Source organism: Triturus cristatus, chromosome 5_1 (assembly GCF_964204655.1).
Source record: "Triturus cristatus chromosome 5_1, aTriCri1.1, whole genome shotgun sequence".
Classification (NCBI taxonomy): Eukaryota; Metazoa; Chordata; class Amphibia; order Caudata; family Salamandridae; genus Triturus; species Triturus cristatus.
Genome location: NC_140587.1, coordinates 811,836,941 through 811,852,567, shown reverse-complemented (window position 1 = coordinate 811,852,567; position 15,627 = coordinate 811,836,941). Strand labels below are relative to the sequence as shown.

Genomic DNA, 15,627 nt, shown 5'->3' with positions numbered 1-15,627 from the left:
GTCAAATTAGCACCCTTTCTTGTAAAAGTCCAGGCCCACCATGCATGAACAGATAAAGAAGAAGATTCTTTCCAGTTAGCAGTCATTGACTTCACAGCTGCTGACATTAGAAAACCTAAAAGTTTGTTATTCAATAAAGACAATTTAGTAGTGAGAGAAGAGGCTTTGCAAATAATTAATTGATATGACAAGGTATCTAATATATTCAATATACAAGAAATTATACAAATTCTTTGCCAAACTTCATCCCAAAACCTCTTACCAAAAGGAAAATCAAATAACATATGTCTTAATGATCCAACCTCTAAAGAACAATTCCAGCAATTAGAAGAAGATGAAAGTTTGGCATTATATAATTTTAAAGCGGTCCATAAACAATTAAAAAGGATGTAGGAGTTAGTTCGTTATAACGTTACATGCAACCAACCTGAAATAGAATTCAACCAAACCTTCCTCCATGAGTCCAAAGGAAAGGACAACTGTAATTCTGCATTCCAAAAGGAAGCAAGAAAATTGACGGAGCTTCGATCCAGTCGAACAGCCACATTGAGCAACAGGGGTGTGACCAGGTGAATCTCTGCTTATTTAAATTCTGTACTGCCGACTTAGAACCCTGCAGAGTAGAAAGGGGCACCACCGTAAACGGTCGTACTGCGTGGGATAAACTGCTGAGGGAAGGCAGAGACAGGACACGGAGACCGACGTGCCACAGGGCTGCTAGAAGACTCCCGACATCCCAGGAGATGAGAGATTGAGGAGCGCGAATTTAAGCCGGAGATGATGACGCTGTCTCTCCTGCCCCCGACCGGAAACAAAAGGTCTCTGTATTGAGCCGTGGCATTGCTAAAGGGAAACTGTCCGCATGATACACAGCCTCACCTCCTGCAAACAAATGCTGTTGTGATCGAGTCTGCTGACACAGGCTGTCCCGTCACAGCAGTCCCACCTGAGCACAGGTGGAGCCTTCCTCTCTGCTGACCTCTCTGCAGATGAATCTCCGTTCACCTGGGAGCCTCCCTTCTCGGTTCCTGCAGACAGACTGTCCTGGCATCACAAGGCATAGGAAAGCCTGAAGAGCTATGTTTTCTTTATGGAGATTACTGATTCACAACAACTGTGTATATTCTAATGAACTCCATCTGTGACCATAAGAGAGAGCATTGCATGACGACCGGTAAAAGGTGTGGACCACTCTCAGTGCAAACACTGAAATTGAAGGCCTGTGTTCCTTCCGCATCTTATTAAGGACTGCGATAGAAGGAGTGGAAACAGAGGTTTATGCTCATTGTGTAGTACTACTGCAGAGTGAAAGATCACGTCAAGGGGCACCAGCACAGACACTGCCAGCTGTACAACTATGTGTCAACAATCCAGACGTTCAGGCATAATTTCTTTAGAGAAAGAAACTGTCAAATCTGGTGCAAGAAATCTTGCATCTCTCGCCAGAATAGCAGGACACCTTACCAACCCTCGAACAGACGCTGATTGTCCACCTTGAGTGTGTAACCTGATAGCAGACCTACAGAGCCAACTGAAAGCCATTGTGAAGAAGGAACTTGCTCAGCTACTAGTTCGCATAGATAAAGGACCATCAACGGGGCGCAACAGGCACACCACTAGTGTCAATAACACCCAAGCTCTAGGGAAGGGGGAAAGACTGCAGCTCCCAGACAGATAGCGCAGGTCCAACTTCCTCAGTCAAGCATAGTGCCCGAGGCATGTAGTCCCTACCACGCTACCGGGTTTTAGTAGGGTAGATGGCTATAGTAACCAGCTAAATCCATCTTGACCCCCTTAGAAAGGCCAGGTAACCAGCAGGCCCAAGTCTCCAGTATTGTCACCGGCCCCAGGAGTTTTAACAACGAGAATGGGAATTACAACCCAGCATTCCATGAGGGGGGTTCGAATAAAAATAGCCCCACCCAAACAGGGCCCAGGGAAAGTAGAGAAGGGGTGAATCTCAAGGAGGGCACAGTGAAAAGGCCAGAAGCAGTGATTCTCCCCAGTATATATCTACCCCCAGATTCACTTTCGTACTTCATCATATTGACACGAGTACCAGAAACTAATATTGGCCAGAGGGAAACGCAATCGGACCTCAGGGACAAATGCCTTTTCTGGCTGGCCAGGTATAGTCAGTTCCCTTATGACAGGGTAGGGGAGATCCTAATGGTTCGTTGAGTTGGCTGGGTGGGCAAGAGACGAAAAACAACACAAGGGGACGTGTAGTTATTAACTTTAGTAACCCACTGACTGTCCACACCCTAGCAAGCCAGAATCCTTGCCCCTAGGAACCACCTACAGGGATTAGCACCTAACCATTGGACTATTTCTACACCCACTGTCATAGCCTACCTAGGGTCCATAGCACCAGCGTTCCAGGCAGATGGCCATTGGAATACCAATTAGCGGACCCATCCCCTAGACCCTTGCTATTTAACATTCCAGTAATGAACTGATTTGGGGCCCTAGAAGAGGTGGATTGACATGCAACGACAGGGGCCCCAGCCCCTAGACTCAGGTGGTCGGGTCTGGAAGGGACCTAGGGGAGTATAGTAGCGGTCAGCTGAGTTTGACCAATCGCTATGGGGTTGGGGTAGACCTAATGGACCTGCAAACTGAAACACAACTGGTGGCCAAAGGTGCAATTGGGACATGGGTAGAGTCGCTAGGAACCCCAGCTGCCACATCTTCTGCACCCTTAACCATTAGTATATCTAGGGAAGGTGTCCCCTAGGAAGTAGCAGAAGTTCTTCCCTCGGCCCAGTTGGAGGATACCCAATTCCCTAACACCTATATGCTCGATGCCCCTCTTGACAACTGTAATCCATATAATAAGCTGAGAGTTTTATCCTGGAACACTGCTGGCCTAAAAAGCAAATTGCACTGCCCAGAATGGGGGATATTTGTGGAGAAACATAAAGTGTGCATGTTTCAGGAAACGTGGAAAGGGATGACATTGCAAGGAAGGGGTATGCAACTTTCAATGTACCCGCCACCTCGGGGGGAAGAGACAGACCATCAGGGGCTAATGTACTTGGGTCGCCATGCACCTGGGCTGTACAGTGGAACAGCTGAAACCCCTGTCCAACGATATCCAGTTCACTGTACTCACTTTCTCCCCCAAATTGAAAATCACCTTTATTGATCTATATTTCCGACCCATAAGCCTCAGCTGCGAATCCCTGACTTTTGATCAATTGAACACCTTCATTGCTGCAGTCCCTACTAATTTAAGGCTGGTTATCGGGGGCGATTTAAACTGCCAATTTGAGCCCCTTGCTGATCCTATTAATATAGTCCCCAGCGTGGAGGACCTGCATTGGCTAATCCCTGACCCCCAAATTTCACTGATTAAGGCTTGGACCCCGCTGGCACTCCAGATAAACTCAGTAATACTACCCACTCCCTGAGAGCGTGTAATGGCCGTACCAAATCAAACAGACCAGGGAAATTAAAATTTCAAAAGAACAAGCCAATCCTCCCTACTGGACTATATTCTAGTGGAGACCGGTTCATGGCAAAGGGTTGTTGATGTCGTTGTCCTGCCGCGACAGGACAGTGATCACAACGCCTTGACCATGGAGTTGGAGCTGCCGGTTTTGAAAATCTCACGGCTAGCGGTACCCCCTTAGCTAGTAGATTAACACTCTCTAATAATAGAAGAAGAATAAGGTGGGGGACAATCAAGCAGTCACCCGACAAGCTTGCCACATTATATTCTTTAACCATTTCGTCCTTATTAGAAATTGGGGAGGCTGCTACGACAATGGGCTCTCTCCCAAACACTGACAGAATTGCGGCATTGCATGCAGAATTGATATCCAATCTGCCCAACATATTTTATCCCAGGGTATCCTCTAAGGCGAATGAGGGGGCCAAACAATCCTGGTTCAATGACACCTGCCGAAAGTCTAAGCAAGCCCTGCTAGACGCAATCAAACTCAAGGTCAGGTACTTAATTAAACAAAGGACGGTGCTCTACCGAGATAACATCCAACAGGCTAAGAAGAGCTGGGAATTAGAAAGATGGGATGCCCTCAAAACTGCCCTATCGAACAGAGACATGAAGGCGTTCTGGTCAATAGTGTATACAGGCAATAGTGAAGGGAAGTCAGCCTTAGAGCTAAACATTGCAGCAGTTGTACGGAAGACTCATTTCCAGTCTCTATACACCACAGAGGAAGCTGCAGACCCAAAGGGTGAAACATTCTCAATACCCCTTGGGACCATCCATAAAGAGGCCCCTGGGATTACTCTGATAGAAGTTTTAAACGCTATAAGAAAGCTCCCTCTCGGTAGCGCTCTGGGATTGGACAAGTTACCGGGGGACCTCTTCCAGGCAGAACCAAAAATATGGGGACCCTACCTATGGGCAATATTTAATGCTATTATGAGCGGTAGGGCGATCCCGGAATCTTGGGCCGGGGCAGAAATCTTTCCAGTTTTTTAAAAGGATTCACCCCTTCTGCCTACTATCTATAGGCCGATCAGCTTGATCGATGTTACCCAGAAACTGTTTGCAAGGGTCCTCCTCGATCGCCTTCATGTGTGGATGGAGGAGCATGAAATCTTGAGCCCATACCAAGCTGGTTTCAGAAAAACGGTGTCAATAGAGGGTGGCAGCCTCTATCTAATATTTGTAGATTTGAAGACGGCCTTTGATATGGTCCCCAGATATAAACTGTGCGATGTACTTAGAGACCTGGGGATCCCCCCTACCTCTTGAGCTTGCTTATGAGAATGCACGCGGGCAATTTTGCCCAAGTAAGGTATGGGAAACTTGGTGAACCAACCCCCCGCTTCCCAGATACCAGAGGAGTAAGGCTGGGGTGCATGCTCGCCCCTACCCTGTTTTTCCTTTTTATCAACGCTCTGGTTGCCCAACTTAATGAGCTAAAGGACAATGATGACCCAAAGCTGACACGTAGCAAGGTGCCAGCAATGATGTTCGCAGATGACACATTGTTACTATCAAAGTCGCCCATGGGCATCCAGAGGGTTCTTAATAGCTTCGCTATTTTTGCACAAACAGGGGGCTGGAGATCAACACACTGAAGACCAAATTTATGGTCTTCAACCAAGCTAACACATCCCGCCCAAAATCCTCCCTAAATGGTACCTCGCTTGAGAGGGTGTCAGTCTTTGACTCCCTAGGTGTCACTGTGTCAGAAACGTTTGAGTGGGGCCCGCAGCTGGCCAAAGCAAGCCTTAAGCTAGCAGACTGTAGGGGGAATGGCAAAAATGTACAGAAACTCCTCCCATAAACCGGTTGGGCCTATAGCAAGGGGCACCACAATGTATGGGGCTGAATTATGGGGTCACTGTCCCTCTGGCAGACTGACCTAAATAGAGAATAACTTTATGAGGCAGATGCTAGGACTTCTGCACAGCACTCCCCTTACCCCCCTACGCCTGGACCTTGGAAATAGACCAATCACACATGTGATTGGATTTAGGCCACTAACCTTCTGGTGTAAACTGTGGGTGACCCCGAAACAAGCAGTCTATCAGTCAGAGTTAAAGGAGTTATTGAGTCTCCCGGGTCTGGGTAAAATACCATGGTTTCTATATATAAAGGATGTATGCTGTAGGCTGGGTATACCTAGATTATGGAGCAACCCTGAGGAAATGTGCCCTGTAATCTCATGCCCAGAATTAGCACGAGCCTACAGGTCGCTCAAACTAGCAGATATCCAGGGGGACTTGGCCCTAGGACACCTGATAGCCGACTTTCTAAGAATTAAAGACGAGTATCTGATTGTGTCCTTTCTGGATGATATCCAACCCACCTTGGCAAGGAAACTTTATATCCAGTTTAGAATAGGGACCTTGCCGTTCCATACTTTCACTAATAAATGGGTAAAAGTCACTTCCCTCGGGTGCCCCGCCTGCAACTATGTGTATGAGTCAGAACGTCATGTTTTTTTCTTCTGTCCTGGCTATAAACTAGCCAGACAGCGCTGGCTCATCCCACTTTTGTAGGAATTTAGGGTTTATGCACTGGGTGGCAGCATTTAGAGTCCTCAAGTATGATACCCACCCACCGATTGTCTTTGCCGTATCTCAATTTTTAAACTCAATGTGGCGTAGCTGCAGAGTCATGGTAAACTCGCCACCACACTCATAAAATGCCCATAGTGCATGTATTCTTCTTTTTTAATCTCTTAAACTATTTTTAAATCCTTCCATGTTTTAATAACCAAGACTAGTGATGAATTGCAATTTTACTTTGACAAAACTGTATGTGCACCTGTCATAGGCTCTAGTGGCTCTTCACAGGGAAACTGACACGGTAGCTGGTTGAGGATGGGATGAAGGCTTGAACTCCTCGAACCTCCCACCCTGTGATCACTGCGATGAATTTGAATGCTGCTAAACTTGCAATCTGTGTTTCTATTTATGTGTAATTTATTGGTCTATGTTATGTGTTTTTCTCAGTGCAAATTGTTTTTATGCATGTACTTTTTATGCTGTACATTGACCGAAATAAAGTTTTTTGGAATGGGATGGGATGGATATTATCTCCATCAGAAATATTTAACTTTTTATATAGTAATGAAACTATATGGGGAGAGAGCTCGATTGTTAGGAGATACACTTCTAAATCAGAATAAACAGCAAAAGGAAAGTCCTTCGGATAGGAATCAAGAATAGAGTTACAAAGCAATTCATATTTAACAATATCTGATGGTTATCAATGAAATCTTTGTTGTAAGTATTCAAAACTCAAAAAGGAATTATTGTGATAAATATGCTTAAAGTACAAAATGCCTGCTTTTATCCATGAATTCCCAAAATTTGTATGACAAACTAATTTTACTGATGGGTTACACCATAGCGATAAACTCAATGTATTAGAAATAGGACATTGAAAAATAGAATCTAAATCACGTAAAATCAATCTAGTAGATTTCAATATTACTGATTTCTTAAAAAAAAACAGAAGAATTAGACATTGTAAGCAAAGCAGCAAGTGGAAAAGGTGATACTGAATTCTGCTTAATACGTAGCCATGCCGGTGAGTTATTATGCTTCAAATTTTGAAACCATAAAATACTTTGTTTTAAAATAAAAGCTTTATGATATTTTAATAAAATCTGGTAATCCAAACCCTCCATTGAGTTTAGACTGTTTCAATTTTTTGTAGCTTAACCGTGGCATTTTATTATTCCAAATAAAATTAGACAAAACTTTGTCTATATATTTATAATATTTGAGAGGGAGTTGACCAGGAATCATTGAAAATTATAAAACAATTTAGGAGTCAAAATCATTTTAACCGCATCTATTCTTAACCACCAAGATAAACACAAAGAGGACGATTTATGAATTTTGACCTTAATATAAGCCAAAGTAGACTCAAACTTTAGAGACAAAGTTTGCTTAAAGTTTTTGGCAAATAATATACCCAAGTATTTAAGTTTATCTTTTTGCCAAACAATCTCTTTATTAGTAAGCATATCAGGTGAACAATGAACATTTAACGGAAATAATTATGTCTTGTTAGTGTTAAGTTTATAACCTGAAATTGTAGAAAAAATACCAAGTAGATTCAGCAATGGAGGGATGGAAGATTTAGGATTTGCAATATATAAAAGAATATAATCAGCATAAGCTGACGTTTTAATAGAAACATCGTTTATTTGAAGGCCTTCAATTTCGGAACATTTTCTAATAGCAGTTAACAAGGGTTCCATTGCAATAAGAACAAGCATTGGCATAGCCAACAGGTCTCGCCTTTGGGACCTTATAAGTATTTAGCCATGTAGCACATTAGCCTGGCTGCTACAACAACTACTTTTCTTTAACATGAAGCTTTGACACTACTAGGAACATTATAGCACTGTATTGAGAAGTACTTATTTTAAGTGTTATAGACTTTTGCTTTAGTTTTATTGACAGTGAACAACTGGCACTGGAGAAGCTCGTGTAAGATGCCACTTCCAGAAACGAAGCCACGCGTAATAGAGACGTGTGTTAAAATCATGGGCATAAAAAGGGGACTGCATGCCGAGCGTGTCACAGTGGGAAAAGTCCATAGCAATGATGGTCTGTAACAAGAAGCGCTGAGGCAAACAAGCGCTTGAGCCTCTAGTGGCTTTGGGAGCATGTAACAATCGGTTAACAGTTTAAGGCACCTGTGCTCATCATTATAAGAAATATCTGGGAACAGTTGTGCTACAATTTGCTATGACTTTATAGTGACATTTGTACCCTGGGCATGACAGTAAGCCATGGGGCCAGCACCCCCAGCTGCTAAAGGAAAAGTTGTAAAGGCTGTTTAATCTCTCTGTAGTGAAGACAAAGCAGTGCTGGTAGTGGTGGAGTTTTATAGAGCGGGCAGTTTGGAGTGAAGTCAGTGTAAAGTAAACAGGTTGGTTTAAACATTCACCAAATTTAACTTCATTCTGACTCGAACAAGCACAACTTTAAACATGTATTACGACTGTTTGTGACAACTTTGTACAAAGATTTTACTTTCAAATAATTCATATTCACTGACAAATAATAAAAATATGCTTTAAAAAAGGACTATATCGGTGTACTTTGTGTTGCTTTTCTTTTATGTGCTGTCATTACCTAAGAGCCTTCCGACAATATGATTACTAAAACAGCCTTAAAATGGCAGTCAGGTGTGTGGGGGGAGTCCTGCATCGCCCGGAGTTTGGTCTCACAGGCCAGGTGGCAGCTGCTGGTACATGGAATGCATGAGATGGCAGCGGTCCACCGGGGGCTGGATGGGCATCGGGAGAGCTAGCTGGTGGTCTCCTGGGATGGAGCCGTCACTGGAGCCCACCGCTGCTCCAAACACGTCATACAAGAGGTAGCGGCAAGGAACTAGAGCTCTGGACTGGAACCGGCACCCGAAGAGGTGATGAACTTCCTGAACGGGTGGCCCAAGTGGCTGCTGTGCCACATAGGAGGTGGAGCAGCCTTTCCAACTGCAGCCCGATCCACAGCACACGCTCTTCTTTGTGATCTCCAGCAGCCAGTTGAGCATCTGGAGAAGCCGGGTGAGTGGACAGTCTCAGGGGACCGCAAGAAATAAAGGGGGTGGGAACAATTCAACAAACAACACGGGACCAACGTCTAACCAGATTTACGTATTGCCAATGTGTTTATGAACTAAAGATGCCGTAAGATGAGTGCGTATCAGTCAGAAAGGCAAAATGAGCACGCATTAGTCAGAAAGATTAAAAAAAAACAACCATCCAAAAACATGAGCCAAGCCTAAAGAACAACAAGCGCAGTCGTGAAAAAGAAAGCGACCACGCTGGGTTAATTAGTAACCTGGTCCTGGAATGGAGCTGGCACACTGCACGCTGTTGCTCGCTCCACTCGCTCCGGAGACTCATAGGCCATGGGAGTGAACGTTTACAGAAAAGGCGGGACATACCCCCGCCTTTGGCCATTTTCGTGCTTTCAGTTTTTAAAGCCACATGCAATGGCCAATAAAATGTGTTGGTGTGAACAAAATCACACGGAGAAGTCTGTAGGAAGTTGGGAGTGCTAACAAGAAGCCTCCCCATAGAGCAGCACATGCGTGCTGCGCTAGGCTTGACCTAAAATGTAATGGAGATAATGGGCAACCTTGCCTGGGGGCATATTATCAAGCCAGGCGATAAAATTATCGCCGCTTTAGCGTCAGAAAACTGCCGCTAAAACGGTGATAATGGGCTTGATAATATGCTCTAAGGAATTCCAATTGAAGCCCATGTTAGACGTCCTTCACATTTAACATGGGCTTCAATTGGAATTCCGTAGAGCATATTATCAAGCCCATTATCGCCGTTTAAGCGGCAGTTTTCTGACGCCTGGCTTGATAATATGCCCCCTGGTTTCTCTATAAAGGTAAAACTTCTGTGAAAGTCAACAATTAATAAAACGTTTAGCAGAAGGACTATGGTAGAGTGCTGAAATCATGCGGATAAATAAGCATCCAAAATTGAATGCATACAGGGAGCGAAACAGGTATTGCAATGTATTTTATCAAAAGCCTTCTCTGCATCTAATGCTAGAAATCCAGCAGGAAAAGGAAAGTTTCAATTGCGTGAAATAATAGTCTAATATTATTGGATGAATGTCTCTTTTTCATAAAGTCAGACTGATCTATATGGATAATAGAAGAAAGTATACAAGCTAACCTAGACGCGAGGATTTTAGCATACAGTTTACAGTCTTGGTTTATTAAAGAAATTGGACGATAATTGGTAACCAGTGAATGGTCTTTATCTGGTTTTGGGAGGACAATAATCAGAGCTCCCGAAAACGACCCGGACATCGACCCCGTATCGCTAAAATATGAAAATAAAGAAAGCGGATATGGTGAGAGGTGAGATGAAAATTCTTTATAAAATTCCACAGGATTACCATCCGGACCTGGAGATTTCTTTGCCTTAAGTGATTTAATCAAAACCAAAGGGGATGATGGACGGAGTGTTGAACAATGCAAGCACTCACCCCTAGTCAACTGATCTGGGTTTAATCCATCATCCTTCTTTAGCTCACTCCGCCACCCCAGTTCAGACATGGCATTTTTGCAAATCAGTCTGACCCTGTGCCTCATGGGAACAGTCCAGCCTGAACTGCCAAACCATGTCTTCCCTGGACCGGAAACAAGCATCCTGGGACTGGTTGGAGCTGTATTGGAAGAAGGTGGTTTATTGTATAAGTCTGAATATTAATTAGTGAATTCTTTAATAATTTAATCATGGGATAAAGCAATTGAGCCATTTGGGGAATGAATAGCATTAATTTGATATTTGTATTTTTTAATATGGAGGTAGTTAGCTAACATCCTGCTGGACCTATTTGCGCTAAAACAAAATTTAGCTTTATTATTAGAAATTTGTATTCCAGCTCTATTACTTAAAATAAAATTGAATTCATGACGAAGTTTCTGTAATTTTTCTATATATAGGAGTTTATTAGAAGTAATATAGAGACGTTTGTATTTATCTATCTGCTTTCCCAATTCATCAATTGTTGTGCTAAATAACTTTTTTCATGTGCCATAATGGAGATAGCCTCACCTCTAATATATGCTTTAAATGCATCCTAATGATTAATAATAGATGTGGAGCCATCATCCTTAAATGAAAAAAACTCTTTAATATCCAAAAAAAGTCTAGGTTTATTCTTTTCATTAAGGACAATATTAGTATTCATACGCCAGAGATTATGACTATCCTGTTTGGACTCATTGCAAAAAATACAGGAGATTAAAGCATGGTCAGAAATATCTCCATTCTGAATTTCTGGATTAGAAATTGGGGAAATTATATTACGAGAAATTAAAAAATAATCCAACCTAGAATACCAGTCATGAGGGTTAGAGAAAAAAGTATATTGTTTGTCTGTAGGATTATGTAGATGCCAAATATCAACCATTTTGGTAGTCTTAAAAAATGCTTTAAGCGTGAAAAATGCTTTTGGAGGACGAAATTTTGCTTGAGAAATTCTATCCAGAAGAGGATCAGATATAAGATTAAAATCTCCTCCAATAATCACAGGAACATTGCCCAAATTTAAAACCTCTGATTTAATTCTTAACCAAAACTCCGGGTCATCATTAGTAGGCCCATGTACATTAATTAGGTGGAAAACGTATTTTCAATTTTTATCTTAGCTATAGTAAAACGACTTTCCGAATCAGAATGCTTATGCAAATCTTTTACATGTAATTTTTTTGCAAAAAAAAATTGCTACCCCATTTTTCCTATTGAGAGCCGGAGATGAAATAACACTCCCAACCCATTTTTATTCATATAGGATAGAACTTTATCATCTACATGAATATCCGCTTTATACCTCGCTAAATAATTTAAAACTTTAGTACGTTTAATTGGGTGCCTTAAGCCTTTAACATTGAATGAACATTTTTTAATACCATTACCACTTGACATTTTGAAAAAAGAAAAAAGGTTGAGAAGAAAATAGGTAAAAAAGATAGATTAGAGAAAGATAAGTAGCTCGAGAATTGATATATAAAAGATATAAAGACACCCCCAGACACCAAAAATAATAACCAAACAACATAGAAACATATCTAGAACTTCTGAATCGCACACACACATATCAAGAATAAGCCACTTAACATGCCCAGAAAGATTACTCCAATCCATTAAACATACTGGCAGTAAAAATCAAGCACCAATGAATTCATGTGGTAGCTTCATTTGTTTCCATCGATGACTGAGACTGCAAATCCAAAAAAAGGCAAAGATCTTCAGGATGTTGAAAAGATTTAGAAAATCCATCCTTCCAGATTCGCATAGTAGACGGATCAAACAAACCATATTTATAACCAGCATTTCCTAGCTTAGGACGAAGGTTTGCAAACTCCTTACAAATATTGACTGTCTCTTTAGCAAAGTCTTGATGGATGAAAATGTTATTCCCATTGACCATTAACGAAGGGATATCTCTGGCAGCCTTTCTTATCAAAATTAGATGGTGATGACGTAACACTTTGAAAATCATTTGATGAGGCTTATCTTGTCTTGGGTTGCGATGAGAGGGAATTCTATGCGGCTCATCAATTTCACATTTTTCAGGAAACTTAATACGCAAAAGACCAGGAATTCGGTTTTCCAGATAGACCCTGCAGTCATTACCTACTACATCTTCTGGTAAATAAAAAATGTGCAGGTTATATTGTCTAATGTGATTTTCCAAATCTAATAGTAATTTACTCATTGGATCAATTTTGGCTGCAATGGGCATAAGATGGTCAATTTTAACTTTATTGTCTTGAATTTTAATGGCGTTGTCAGAGAACTTCATAGAAGGACCAGCCATATCTTTACTTACATTTTTTATCTCAGTCACAATATTATCAGTATTAGAATGCACAGCTTGAAGTTTCTCCAATAAAGTGGATAATGAAGGTTCATTAATATCCACTAATTTAGATTTAACTGGTTGTGGAGAAACGTTCGGTTTCCGATTAGAAGACATACTGTGTGACTGCTGGCCTTCCATAAATAATAGAGAAATAAATGCAGGCAGCAATAAAGGAGTACTCAAAAGCAATATTGTTAGAACAATACTGATAAATGAGGAAAATAGCCTGAATAAGCAGAGTGCAGCAGCTAAAACCAGCTGTGGGAGTGGCCCAGGCCTCAGCCTCGCCCTTTCCCAAGCTGCTCTCCACCCTCTTGACAGGAATTCCTGGGACAGAAGCACACCAGCCCCCGGGGAGCAGCTCACCTCGATGAATCTCAGCCACACTTGATGCACCAGGCTCCAAAAGGAACTGTTCAAAGTGCTTTCCTTTTGCAAAACGTTGCCTTCATGTAAAAAATAAAAATGCCAGTGTTTAATCGCCATTTATTTGTCAAAAATGGGCCGATTTCATCTCAGCTCAGCGAGGGGCGGCCATCTTGAAACGGCGTGCTCACGCAAATACCACCCCATTGATTCTAAGCACTTTCTTTCATTCGCTGTACCGAATTGCATCTGTGGTTTCACTTGAGGGCGGAAAGGGCAGTGAAGACAGACTTTCAGACCCCAGAAGAATAGGTGGTCAAGCTGCTCGTGCCATTTGGCCAACCTTGCAATTCTTGTTGAACGGTTTGTCCAATATCCTGTTGTTTGTGCCTTCATTTAGGGGTCCAGCATGGCTGCTAGCTAAATGGACACACTGGAAAGACTGCAAGCTGCAACCTCCCATGTGCTTAATCAATGTTTTTGCATTTATATTTTGAACTTATACTCAGTTCTCCAGGCCCCTTTTCAAGGAGTTTGACACATCTGTAGAGTGCCATGGGGACTCTAGAATACTTTTTTACACTTTTGCATCCCGAGGTCTTTAGGGTATAAATAAACAGGGGAGCTACTGCTTGTGGTCACTCCTTGGAGCTAGATACTGTGTGTGCATCCTGCCATTGTAGTACTGTCAAGAACTGTTGCCTATGTGCACTTCATGCCCCCATTCAAATCCACATTGGTGACGAGGACAGCTACATACCCATGGCTGCTAGCGGGCAACCCCGTCTGCACTGTATACTTTGGTGCCACAGAGGGTCCTGGCTGCAGCATCGGCTGGCACAGGTAAACGCGGTGAGCTGGGCCAGGGCGTGGTAGGGGGAGCAGTCGACAGACAATGGAATAGGTATTATTTATTTAATTATACCTATTCCGTCGTCTGTCGACTTCCCCACCACTGCACCCTACCACGCCCCACCGCCTTTGACACACGTATGTTTTAAATGTCAATTACCAGCCTGCCCGGTCCCCAAGAGTTAATTGTCGCCCCTGTGCCACGTTAAAAAATTAGAGGGGGCGGCCGGTGTTCAGTCTGTCACCTTCTGACCTCGACACTTGCTGCCTGCTTAGCCCATGTTGCAGGGGTCCAGGGGAGTTGGGTCCCGTCACAGTGTGAGTCTTGGAGCAGGTGCTCCGTGTCTTTAAAAGGGACACGCACTGCTCTCATGACAACAGTGCCACTTTGCACGTAAGCTCATCGTCGTCACTACTTGAAATTTCTCATGATTCCCAGCAGTTGTCTTCACCCAAGGAAGATGACAGACTCCAAGAGACTACAGGGACCCATGGCCAGCAGTCTTTACATCCCCAGCTGCAGCACTGAGACTCAGAGACTTGGTAAGTGTAAAAAACAAGCATTTGCAATGCAATAGGTCTCGCATTTGTGAGAGTTTTAGCTATTCACATTGTAAATGACAATGCCTTTTATTTATCTATTTTGATAATTAACACATAAATAAAAGGCATTTGGCATTTACAATGCCACTAGCTCAAACTCTTGTAAACGCGAGACATATTTCATTTGAAAGAAGCGGACGCAATTATCTTGGGCTGCTTGGAAAGTGAAAGCCCGCAAGGCCCGCTGAATGTTGCAGGAAATGCTGTGCCTGCAGTAGAAGAAAGTCATTAACGAAAATAGTACTTTCAGACTAAATAAAACATAACGTGTAACAACAGAAGTAAAAGGGACAGTCCTCATGGGAGGTTACAAACGAAGACAAGGCGGCACTAAGGAGGGACTAACAAGCCTATTAATTAATCAGACGCCAGCATTTACAAAGTATTATGACACAAGAAAATGAAAAATATGGGTGGAGAGTGGGCGGTGCTTCAAAGTCCATACTCGAATACAGCATGCCTTGCAGAGCAGCGCATGCGCTGCCCAGGCTTGACCTAAAAATGTGACTGAGTCTAGGATCACTGACGCATGTGATAAAAGTAAAGTGACTCAGTCTAGAATCATTGCCCTTTTACATTGCAGTGGAGTGCGTGTCATCTAAAAGTGTTGTCACATGCACTATATTAGGGATAGGGCGGGGTGACCAATTCACTCAACACTACTATATCAATCACAGTTTGTCATTCAGCATCAGTTTCTTCAAACAGTGCCATGAGGCTTTCTTTACCACTATTACCATAGACTACAGTGAGGCATGACCTGGTTTCCTCGGTGCGCCTTTTCCTAATACACTTGAACGAATTGTGCCTCAATCTACAGCTGCCCCCATGCATTGCAATGCAGTGGTTCATGCAGTGATAACTGCTCTTGAACACTGCAATGGTGTGTGACCTACCCCTCCACCAGTGTTCTCTAACACCACTGTGGTAACTCAGTTGGTCATCATTCTTCTCACA

General features: G+C 42.7%; 1 protein-coding gene across 2 annotated transcripts in view; it reads right to left on the bottom strand.

Moving 5' to 3' along the window:
* Positions 1–15,627, bottom strand: part of LOC146831505 (adhesion G protein-coupled receptor E1-like) — a 722,905-nt gene that overhangs the window by 211,111 nt on the left and 496,167 nt on the right. The gene's annotated exons all lie outside the window — the stretch shown is intronic.